Raw genomic sequence first — 10,546 nt, forward strand, 5'->3', positions numbered from 1 at the left:
TTGATCACTTTTTCTGCCACCAGTGGCAAAGAACCTGACCCTGAGCATCCATCCTGCCTGCTTTAGCGGAAGCACAGGGCAGATAGGTGCTCTGAAAATAAAACCTGGGTTTTCTATGTCCATGTGGTTTCTCAGCATCTATGAATTCACGTTTAAAGAAGGGTCATGGGTGGGGCGCCTGGGTGGCTCAGTGGGTTAAAGCCGCTGCCTTCGGCTCAGGTCATGATCCCAGGGGCCTGGAATCGAGCCCCACGTCGGGCTCTCTGCTCCGCGAGAAGCCTGCTTCCTTCCCTCTCTCTCTCTGCCTGCCTCTCTGCCTACTTGTGATTCCTCTCTCTCCGTCAAATAAATAAAATCTTAAAAAAAAAAAAAAAAAAAAAAAAAAAAGAAGGGTCATGGGTGCTCACCTCGGCAGCACATATACCCAAACTGGAATGATACAGAGAAGGCTAGCATCGTCCCCCTGCAAGGATGATATCCAAACTTGTGAAGCATTCCGTATTTTTATAAAGTGCTTGGAATCTTTCGATTAAAAGAATACATTCTCTGGGTTCTGCTGTAGTGCAGACAATGTTTAACTTCTTTTTTCTATTGTGGGTTTTGATTCCCCCCTCCCCCCAGAAATTGGTTTTATTTGATATATTCAAGTCTTAAGTTTCTCAATAAAGAAAAAAATTCTCCATTAAAAAAATAGATGAAAAATAATAAAGAGTAACGGAAAAGTTTGTAATCTACTTCTCAGTCTGGACCATTCTTAAAAATTCTGGCTTTTTTGCTGAGTAAAACAAATCTCCAAATGTTATCAGATGAAGAAATCTTGCTTGGTATTATAGTGATCTTAGAGGTCTTCTGGTGCTCCTGTTACCGGTGAGGAGCCAGGGTCCAGAGTGGTACAGTGACTATGTCATATCCTTCCCCTGTTCACTCCACACCCAATGTCGACTACCCTCAGGCCCTTTCCTTTGGGCCACTCTCCCCTGACCTGAGGTCCCAGAACTTTGCAGCTTAGAGGGTACCGGGAAGATTGGGACTTTATAAACACTCACTGTGATCTTTTAGGCTCTATGTGACCAGAGTTCTTATCTTTATGCCTCTATTGTGTTCTGTTTGTGTTAATAAAGCACAAGTCTCTATATGACACACAAAAAACACAGATGTTGACTCTAAATAGTTACATGAATCACTGCATATGTCTCTCAAATCATTCATGTAAAATATTTGAAAATGCATTTTAGATTCTTTGTCCTTTGTAGGGAGTATTAAGTGGTTTAAAATATATACCTTTATGTATTATTTGATGTTCGTAGATTTTTTCTTAAATAGCATGCTTGACTTTAAGCAAAAGTTCTTGGACATAATGTATTCTGAATGCCAATGGCAGAACTTTTACTTAAAAATGCATTATTTACTATAAAGGGGTATTGCTATTGCAGGAGAAAGGCGATGGGCTAAGGATGAGAACTTTGGGTTTGAGTCCGGGTCTGCCACCGAGTAGCTCTGTGACTTAATCCGGGTTTACTAAACTCGGTTGGAGGCATGTGTGTCAGAGGAGGAGGAAGGGGAGTGGGAGGGAAAGGCATGGTAAGAAAATCTAAGCCGTCTTTCTCACTGGATTGTTGCTAGCCTCAAATCCAATAACATACTTGCAAGTTCTTTGAAACTTATAAATCAAATTTAAGTTAGGATTACCATGGCCAGAGCATTTGCTCACTGCCATGTAGCACGTTAAATGGAAGCAGTGTATTTAAAGGTTAAAAGCTGGGTTCTTTGATCTGCCAATTTGGATGGAATCCCAGCTTCACCACTTGCTAGCTGGGGGCTTTCTGGTGAATTACACAACCTGCCTAAGCTTGACATCCTGGGGAAATACTAATTTAATGCACATCTTATGGGGCTGTGTTAAGATTAAACTCAGTGATATATGCAAGGTCCCAGGTGTGATGCCCAGCCTCCCACCGAGAAACATTCACTTAGTCTAGTATTATGAGATCCCTGGCTCTTGCTGCTCTTATGGTTCTATAGGATAAATAACCTGGAATATTTGGATTTCTTAACCCTCAGAACATTTAACTTAGGTCTCCTTCAACTGTGTAGAGAGCTCTCACTGAGATACCACCTCTGAGGACATAGAGCAAATTCGACTATCCTGGAAAAAACCAAAATGAAACAAAAAACATTAACAATAAGGATTCATGAGTTTGAGAGTCAAATCCAAGAATAATTGGTCTCCATCCTGCCCTTATCACTCCTGTCTTCAGAACTGTCCCCTACAGGAATATTCTACTCCAAGAGAAGAATCAACTTCAGGCTGTTTTCTTGACTTTGATACCTGATAAGTGTTCCTGGTAATCTCAGTACCCTTTATAAGTTTATGGTCTTATAAATGCCATATATATATGGCATTCACACACACACATACACACACACACACACACATATATGTTGACTCTAAATAGTTACATGAATCACTGCATATGTCTCTCAAATCATTCATGTAAAATATTTGAAAATGCATTTTAGATTCTTTGTCCTTTGTAGGGAGTATTAAGTAGTTTAAAATATATACCTTTATGTATTATTTGATGTTCATAGATTTTTTCTTAAATAGCATGCTTGACTTTTAGCAAAAGTTCTTGGACATAATGTATTCTGAATGCCAATGGCAGAACTACATATGTGTGGATATATATGTGTGTGTGTGTGTGTGTGTGTGTGTGTGTGTGTTACAAATAATTTGCTCAATTTCTTTTATTTTTAATTTAATCACCCCTTTATTTTTACTATATATCCTCTTTTAGATTATGAATTTCACAAAGACTGGACTCCTGGGTTTTTTTCCTCACGTACCCAATATTCAAGTTCTGTGAGTGGTCCAGAGATCAGTAATGCCCTGACATTACAAATAAACTTGGATTCATGCTGTGCCTCTTTACCTCCTTGTTGGGTATCCTGGGGAAAGAGGCTTCAGTTCTCTGAACCTTATTTCTTTGCTCATAAAATGAAGACAAGCCTACAGAGTTGCTGAGAGTCTCGTAAATAATACCTGGGAAGCCCTTATCACATAATAAGCCTTCAATAAAAGGTCACTATCTGTTTCTCTACTTTAAGTTTTCTGTTTCGATTATCAGCACCATGGGGCCATCAACGTACCTGTCCCTAGGTATTGACTCAGATTCCCAAGAATCAAAGAAAAACACGAGAAACAAGAAAGATAGGCAAATCCAGGGAAGTGTGGAGGGAGCAGAAAGCTTTCTCTAAGTCAAAATTAGCAAACACAGAACAGTAAATGTATTCCAAGATCCAGAAAGGCCCTACCCACCAGCTTCCTCCTGCTGATGAAAAAGAACGCTGGTGAAATGGTGTCACCTAGTGGTCATTTTCTAATACCACAGGTGGTGACGATGTAAATAGCGGGGAAATGATTGCCAAAGGAGCCTCCAAGAAGACTTTATTCCTGTTTGTCTTTCCTGAGAAGGTGGGGACGCGTTGCCTGTTCCCGCACCTTTCTCTCTCACCCATCCTGAATATGGCGGTGGACAGTCTCCACAGATCTATTCAACAGCACTTGACTATTTTGCTTGTGACTTCTACATTAATAGATCCTCTCTGTGCTCATAAATTAGCTCAACAGCAAACTGTAGGCAATTAACTAACATTAATCACCAAGTAACAAAGGATGATGAGTCAACTTTTGACACTTGCCAGTTAAACTGAGACCTTGATCTCTATTCCGAATTGTTTTCCCCACCTCAAAAGAAGAAGAAAATGTTCATCGTTAATGAAAGTCTGAAGAAAAAATACCTGATAGTGCAGTCTGCAACTATGTATCCACGATTATTATCTTCTAAATATAATGATATTGAGGAGTCCTACAGTGCTCTGCAGACATTCCATCCTGAATCCCTAGGACAGATGCGAAAAGCAGATTCAATGATCCCATTTTCATTCATTCACTTGTTTATAGTAGAATCTAGGAAGACAAGCTAATTCTGCTCATAGAAGAGCCTGTGTACAAAGCAGCATATCCTTCAGCCTTGAGGAAATGGTGCTTCATAGCTTAGAATTTTAGAAGCAGAAGGCAGTCCAGCTCCCTCTTTTATAAATGACTTCCTATTTATCTGGCTCCTATTGGGTGATCTTGTGTTTTTGCCGTGATTGCTGTGATAGGTTCTATTAACATGTGGAGCTGTAAAACACCTTCTACAATGTGTCATTTATTGGGGGAGAGTGGGCCTGGGAAAGAATTGGAAAGAGCTGAAGGCGCACACGAGCCCACTGCTGCTCCCGTTTGAAAGGCGGGTTACATGCTCCTCTTAAGAGAGAGGAGGAAGCTGCAGAAAGAGCAGAACAGATGTGCTGCCCTGGGGGGCTCTGGTGGTCAACGGACCATGGTGTCAGAGACAGGAAGGACCTCCTGGCAGTCTGACCGCTCGCCCTCCAGCTCCCGGCCTCCCCTGCTTCCCCTGGGCTCGGGAGAAGAAGGGCACAGGTGTCTTCCAATCCTGAATCCTCTTGCTTTAGGCAAAAACTGGAGCCCTTGGACCAACGGCATCCCTTTTGCTAGAAGTTGAGATCCATTTTCCAGAGAGATTGGTTTTGTTCGAGTTGATATTTTAAGCTCCTGGTTTTGTCACTCTATTAACACCTCTGGGCAAGGTGATGCTAGCCCCGGATGGGTCTCCCTTCTCCACCTCCTCCCACTACCTTTTCCTCATCACCATGTCTAGGGGGACATCATGCTAGGTTTTAGCTTCTGAGGAGAAGAAATGGATCAGACAGTGTCTACCCCAAAGAATCTTCCTGCCCTGTATCACCATCATGATAAAACTGAGAAATATTCCATGAGCTCAGATATGTACTTCTTAAGTTAAAGATTTTTTTAAAAAAATATTTTATTTATTTATTTGACAGAGAGAGAGCACAAGTAGGCAGAGCTGCAGGCAGAGGGAGAAGGAGAAGCAGGTTCTCCACTGAGCAGGGAGCCCAATGTGGGGCTAGATCCCAGGACTCTGGGATCATGTCCTGAGCCAAAGGCAGAGGCTTAACCAACTGAGCCACCCAGGTGCCCCAAGTCAAAGAATTTTTAAGTTGGAGACTGTTCCATAGGATTAGGATGGGGTGATAGGGCAGCTGAAGATTCCTGTCCAATTATGAAAACATTTAGTCACCGGAGATGGACATCTGTGGAGAAGATCTGAAGGCTTACTAGAAAACCAATGTAAGGAATTATTTACTCAAATAATGTTAAACATAATAAAACAGGAATGTTGTCTTTCTACCTGTAGAAATCCCCCACTCTGTAATCCAGATGGCACAGGTAAGATAAGGGGCAAAATAGAAAAAAACCCTCAATCTCTGTCTTGAAAAAACATTCCCTTTGTAACGTTCCTTCCCTCCCAGACTTACTCTTTCACATTAATAGTGTGTGAGCGGGAGTTGCTCTGTTTTCGCTGGGTTATGCAAATGATCAAAACCTTCCTCTAACTCCCCTTATCTGTCTAGAGACTCTGTCAGGGCCCAGCTCTGGAGTTTTGCTATGCCACTGAAAACAAGAGGGGTTACATGTGAAACTTTGTTATTTACTTTATTTCCTAATTCATTCTAATATAAACATAACACAGGTTTTCTGTCACTGATACTTTATCAACAATATAAGGGATGTAATTGCCAGCATTTTCTTTTTGTTCATAGAGACTGTGGCTTCTTTACCTCAATACTAGTGACACTTCGTGCCAGATAATTCTTTGTTGCGGGAGGCTGTCTTGTGCTTGTAGGAATTTTAGCAGCAGTCCTGGCCTCTGCCCACTACATGTGACCCCTCCACTTTATGAAAACCAAAAATGCCTCCAAACATTGCCAAGTGTTCCCTTGGGACAAAAATCACCCCGAGGTTAAGAACCACTGATAGAGATCGACTATGATTTTTAATCTGATATAGCAGGAGGAAGCAGGATTTCTTCCTTGAATAGCTTAAGGGGAAAAAAAAAAAAAAATAACTTGGATTTTGGTATCTCTACTCTTTTCAGTCTGTTCCTAAAGCATACTTACAATTGTTTTCAGGGCAAATTTTCTCCACTGATCTATTGTTACCTATACTCTTCCCCAATTCTTTACCTAAATAACAGTTTACAAACTCTATTCCAGGTACAGAATCTCATTTACTATTCGCAATGATAGGAAGCAGATACTAATAGCCAGCTGTCCGGGGAACAGCAGGATGTCCCAGGAAGAAAGCTCTGGAGGTGGACACAATTCTGGAACCATGGTTTATTGGCTACAAATGCTGGCTACCATGGTTTGCTGGCTACAAAAAACAATGAGGCCAGTTTTTCGTCTTCTGTGTCTTGTGGTTTCCTCATCTGAAATGCAGGATTAGTACTATCATGAGGGAGGTTGGGAAGATTAAGACGAGGTGTGCTCTGTGACAATCAATGTCACTAGCAAAGGAGAGACCCACTGCCAAGTTTTTTTACTGCAACACCAAGACCGGAGAGCATCGCGTACCGCACCGTGGCTGCTCACCCGAGCAACTTTCTCATTCTGGTCGCAGATTTCTTAAAGGATCTGATCGACAGAAAAATCCTCAGGGGGCGCCTGGGTGGCTCAGTGGGTTAAGCCGCTGCCTTCGGCTCAGGTCATGATCTCAGGGTCCTGGGATCGAGTCCCGCATCGGGCTCTCTGCTCGGCAGGGAGCCTGCTTCCCCCTCTCTCTCTCTGCCTGCCTCTCCATCTGCTTGTGATTTCTCTCTGTCAAATAAAGAAATAAAATCTTTAAAAAAAAAAAAAGAAAAATCCTCAGAAGTAACCCAATCTGCAGACAACTTCAGGATAGCCACAGGTTCACCTGAAGTGCATAGTGAGCCCAAGGAAAGAGTCCTTCTGGCGAAAGCGGCTAATTTAATCTTTTCTTCTAGTGGACTCGAGTCAATGGTGCCAAAGAGTTTTCCCTGCCCATTGCTTAAAATGGGCAACCCTTCTGTAGTGACAAATTGGTTCCTATTTCCCCCAATGCTACTGATTGGCCAACACAGATCCTTGAAATAAGTCATTGGTTTGGTAGAGTAAAAACAGCCTTGCCAATTTCCCTTCTTCAGGGGGGAAAAAAAAGTGCAAAAGGGTAATTGGTAAAAAGGGGTCAAGGTCATCCAATATGATTAGTCACTCTACTAGTTTCCTATTGCTGCATAACACATTGCCACACTTAGAACACTCTTGATCCAACACAAATGTATTATCTAACAGCTCTGGAGGTCAGAAGTCCAAAGCAGGTCTCATGGGGCTAAGATAAAGGTGTTGGCCAGGCTGCATTCCCTTCTGGAGGTCTGAGAGGAAAACCCAATTTTCCTGCCTTTTCTACCTTGTAGAGACTGTCCTTGTTCCTTGGCTGATGACCTCCTTCAATCTCCAAAGCCAGCAATGGCCAGCTGAATCTTTTCTCATATAACATAACTCTCATACTTAATCTTCTGTCTTGCTCTTCCACATTCAGGGACCCTTGTGATTACATTTGTCCTATCTAGATAATCCAATAAGATCTCCCTATTTTACTTTGTTTTTAAAGATTTTATTTATTTATTTATTTGACATACAGAAATCACAAGCAGGCAGAGAGGCAGGCAGAGAGAGGGAAGCAGGCTCCCTGCTGAGCAGAGAGCCTGATGCGGGGCTCAATCCCAGGACCCTGGGATCATGACCTGAGTTGAAGGCAGAGGCTTTAACCCACTGAGCCACCCAGGCGCCCCAGATCTCCCTATTTTAAATCCAGCTGATTAGCAAACTAAATTCCACATGTTGCATTCCCCTTTGCCGCATTATATAACATATTCACAGGCTCTGGAGATTAGCAGGCAGATATCCTTGGGAGGCCATTAGTCACCTTCTTCTTGGTATTTTTGATGACAAGCAAGAAACAAGCCCTGTTACAAGTCCTGATCCATCTTTGGAATTTAGAAAAGCAACAAGTTGACAGTACTTTTTTGAATCGTCCTAACAATTTATTTTTGGATAATAAAACCCCTTCAAAAATCCATTATCATCTTTACAATAGGGCCTCTCAGAAACTACATCTATGCAATTCATAATTTCTCATCAACTTAATGTCTTCTAACTCCTGATTACTTAGGCAACTGGAGAAATTCTTTACAGCTCACTACACAAAGGAAAGAGAACTTACATGTGTTTTGTAGAGCAAGTGACAAATACAAGTGGAGCTACCCACGAAGACTAAATAAAGCCTGCATAAATGAGGAAATCAAGGCACTGTTGGCAAAAGAAGAGGAAAAGTCCACTCAGAAAGAAACACTACAGGTTGGACCTCACGTCTACCATCTGGCTTGCAGTCCCATCTCTAGAATGTTCCTCATTATATCCTTCTGCACATCAAACATCGTCATCTTTCTTTTTCCACTGGACCTTTTGTTGGTTTTTGTTTTCCTCTAGGAAACCTCTTGATTTCCGATCCCTCCTTCTTTTAGCCCCATCTAGCACTATAAAAATAGCTTCGAGTCCATCTTCCTAACCCTTTCTAATACATGCCCCACTATCCTTGGCATTCTTTTGGTGCTTAGTCATACTTAGTCCTGTTGTCCCACTCTCCAAAACAATTATTTTATGCCTTCATTCTCCATAACCAGCCAGTGCCTCCTCTTCCATACACAAATACCCTGGCTTCCTTTCCTTCAAGAAGCATGGTAAGATTACATTCCAGAGCCCCACTTTAAAGTTAGATATGGTGGCGTTTCTTCTTCTGGCCAATGACACGGAGAAGGGTCTGTCACTTCCAAGGACATACTTTAAGAGGTAAATCCCACTCAATTCCCCCCCCCACCCCAAGTCTGAACCATAGAGGAGCACAGAGCGCCCCCTAGCTTCCTGGATGAGTTAAAGCAGCCTCCCGGGGCTCGTCGCACTAGACATTATCAAGAAACAAGGCTTCACTATGATAAAGGGCTACAATACAGAGGCTGCTTGTTACTACAACATAATCTAGTCTAGACTTTGATTCCTATTTCAGTGAGAAAATAGAAGCAATCAGAAGAGAACCCTACAAACCCCCATGATCACATCTGCCATTAATTAGTCACTATAGACTTTCTTTCCTCCTGTACTCTGGGTGAATTCTCCACAGTTCTAGGATTAATCTTTCAACTTGTACGCTGAATTGCATCCTCTCTTATCTGCTCAAGGCCATCATTCCAGCGTTTGTCTCTCTTCTCTCTTACATCATCAATTTTTCACTCGCTACTAGATTACTGCTATTGGTAAATAAACATATAATATCTTCTTTCTTAAAAATAAAGACAACAACAAAAAGCCTCTTCTCTAGTAGACCCACTGAATTTGAAATGAGTTGTAATACCCACTCCTGTTTTCTCTGAAACGATCCCCAGTTAGGACTCTGCTCACCCTTCTACACTGAAACTGCCCCGTCACCACCACGAATGACACTGAATTCACTAAATCTGGTAATCAAATCTCAGTCTGATCCAAGTAACGTTGACTTGGTTGATCACTGTTTTGGGGGGTGGCAAATTAATCCTCAGAGTTGAGTCTGTCTGTGCTATTTATTTATCACAGGCTCACGGCAGGAATTTCAAAAACAAATACATACAGGATAACGTCTCTTAATAACCCAATAAAGAAATAACATACTCCAAACCAATGACAGATTAATCACACTATTGTTCCAGGCCAGGGAAGATGAAGTCAATAAAGCCCAAATTTAGCGGAAGGGTACCTTTATACCGGTTGATACTCAGGAGAGCTGCGTTAGCCAACCAAACGCTGATGTCCCCTGTTACTAGAGCATATTGCTAGGGAATGATGGTGGCTCTGTTGATGGGCAAGAAGATCTCCTTGGCCTGCCACTGCTTCGGGTTTGCTACTGAATGGCTTTTGCCATTGAGGGTCAGATCTGTGTTCAAAGCTGCAGGAGCTAATTGCCACCAAGGTCTTTTAAAAGCTATTGAGATCAGCAAAGAGAATCACCTTGCTCAGACCAAACACTGTCCCATAGTCCTTCAAACTCTCGGTATTTATAGTCTAAAATGTCTACTTGCCTTAGCTGCTGCTTCCTATGTTTTTACTTACAAGCTCCTAGGGCAGCCCCTCAGCAGCTAAGCTCCCGAGTTCTTATAAACAATAGAGGAGATGACAATATCCTTACTTCATGATTTCACTCATTCACGCTTACTTCATTCTTCATCAAAACAACTTTACTCTTAAAAACAATTGCATTTTTGTCATCAACAAGCTGATTTGAACATCATAACTAACTAACACACAACAGTCACATGTCATCCTTCTCGAGGTATTTTCATTTGGCTCCTAGAACCCAACTATCTCTTAGTCCTCTTCCTACCTCACTGACTGCTTCTCCGACTGTTGGGTGACCTCAGTTACCAAAGATCTGATTCCCCACAACTTACTCTTCTTACAGCTTTCTCCAGCTCCCAACACAGCAACTCCATCCTTCCAGTAAGGCCAAATTTTGTGGAGTCATCCTTCTCTTTGTCTCATACTCCATGCGCACTCCTCACAAATTTAC

General features: G+C 42.0%; 1 non-coding gene across 1 annotated transcript; it reads left to right on the plus strand.

Moving 5' to 3' along the window:
- Positions 1-399: 399 nt before the first annotated feature.
- Positions 400-506, plus strand: LOC122897981. Its single transcript, XR_006382755.1, has one exon. It is a non-coding gene; the product is annotated as a U6 spliceosomal RNA (small nuclear RNA).
- The last annotated feature ends 10,040 nt before the right edge of the window (positions 507-10,546 follow it).

The sequence above is a fragment of the Neovison vison genome, chromosome 1 (assembly GCF_020171115.1).
Source record: "Neovison vison isolate M4711 chromosome 1, ASM_NN_V1, whole genome shotgun sequence".
Classification (NCBI taxonomy): Eukaryota; Metazoa; Chordata; class Mammalia; order Carnivora; family Mustelidae; genus Neogale; species Neogale vison.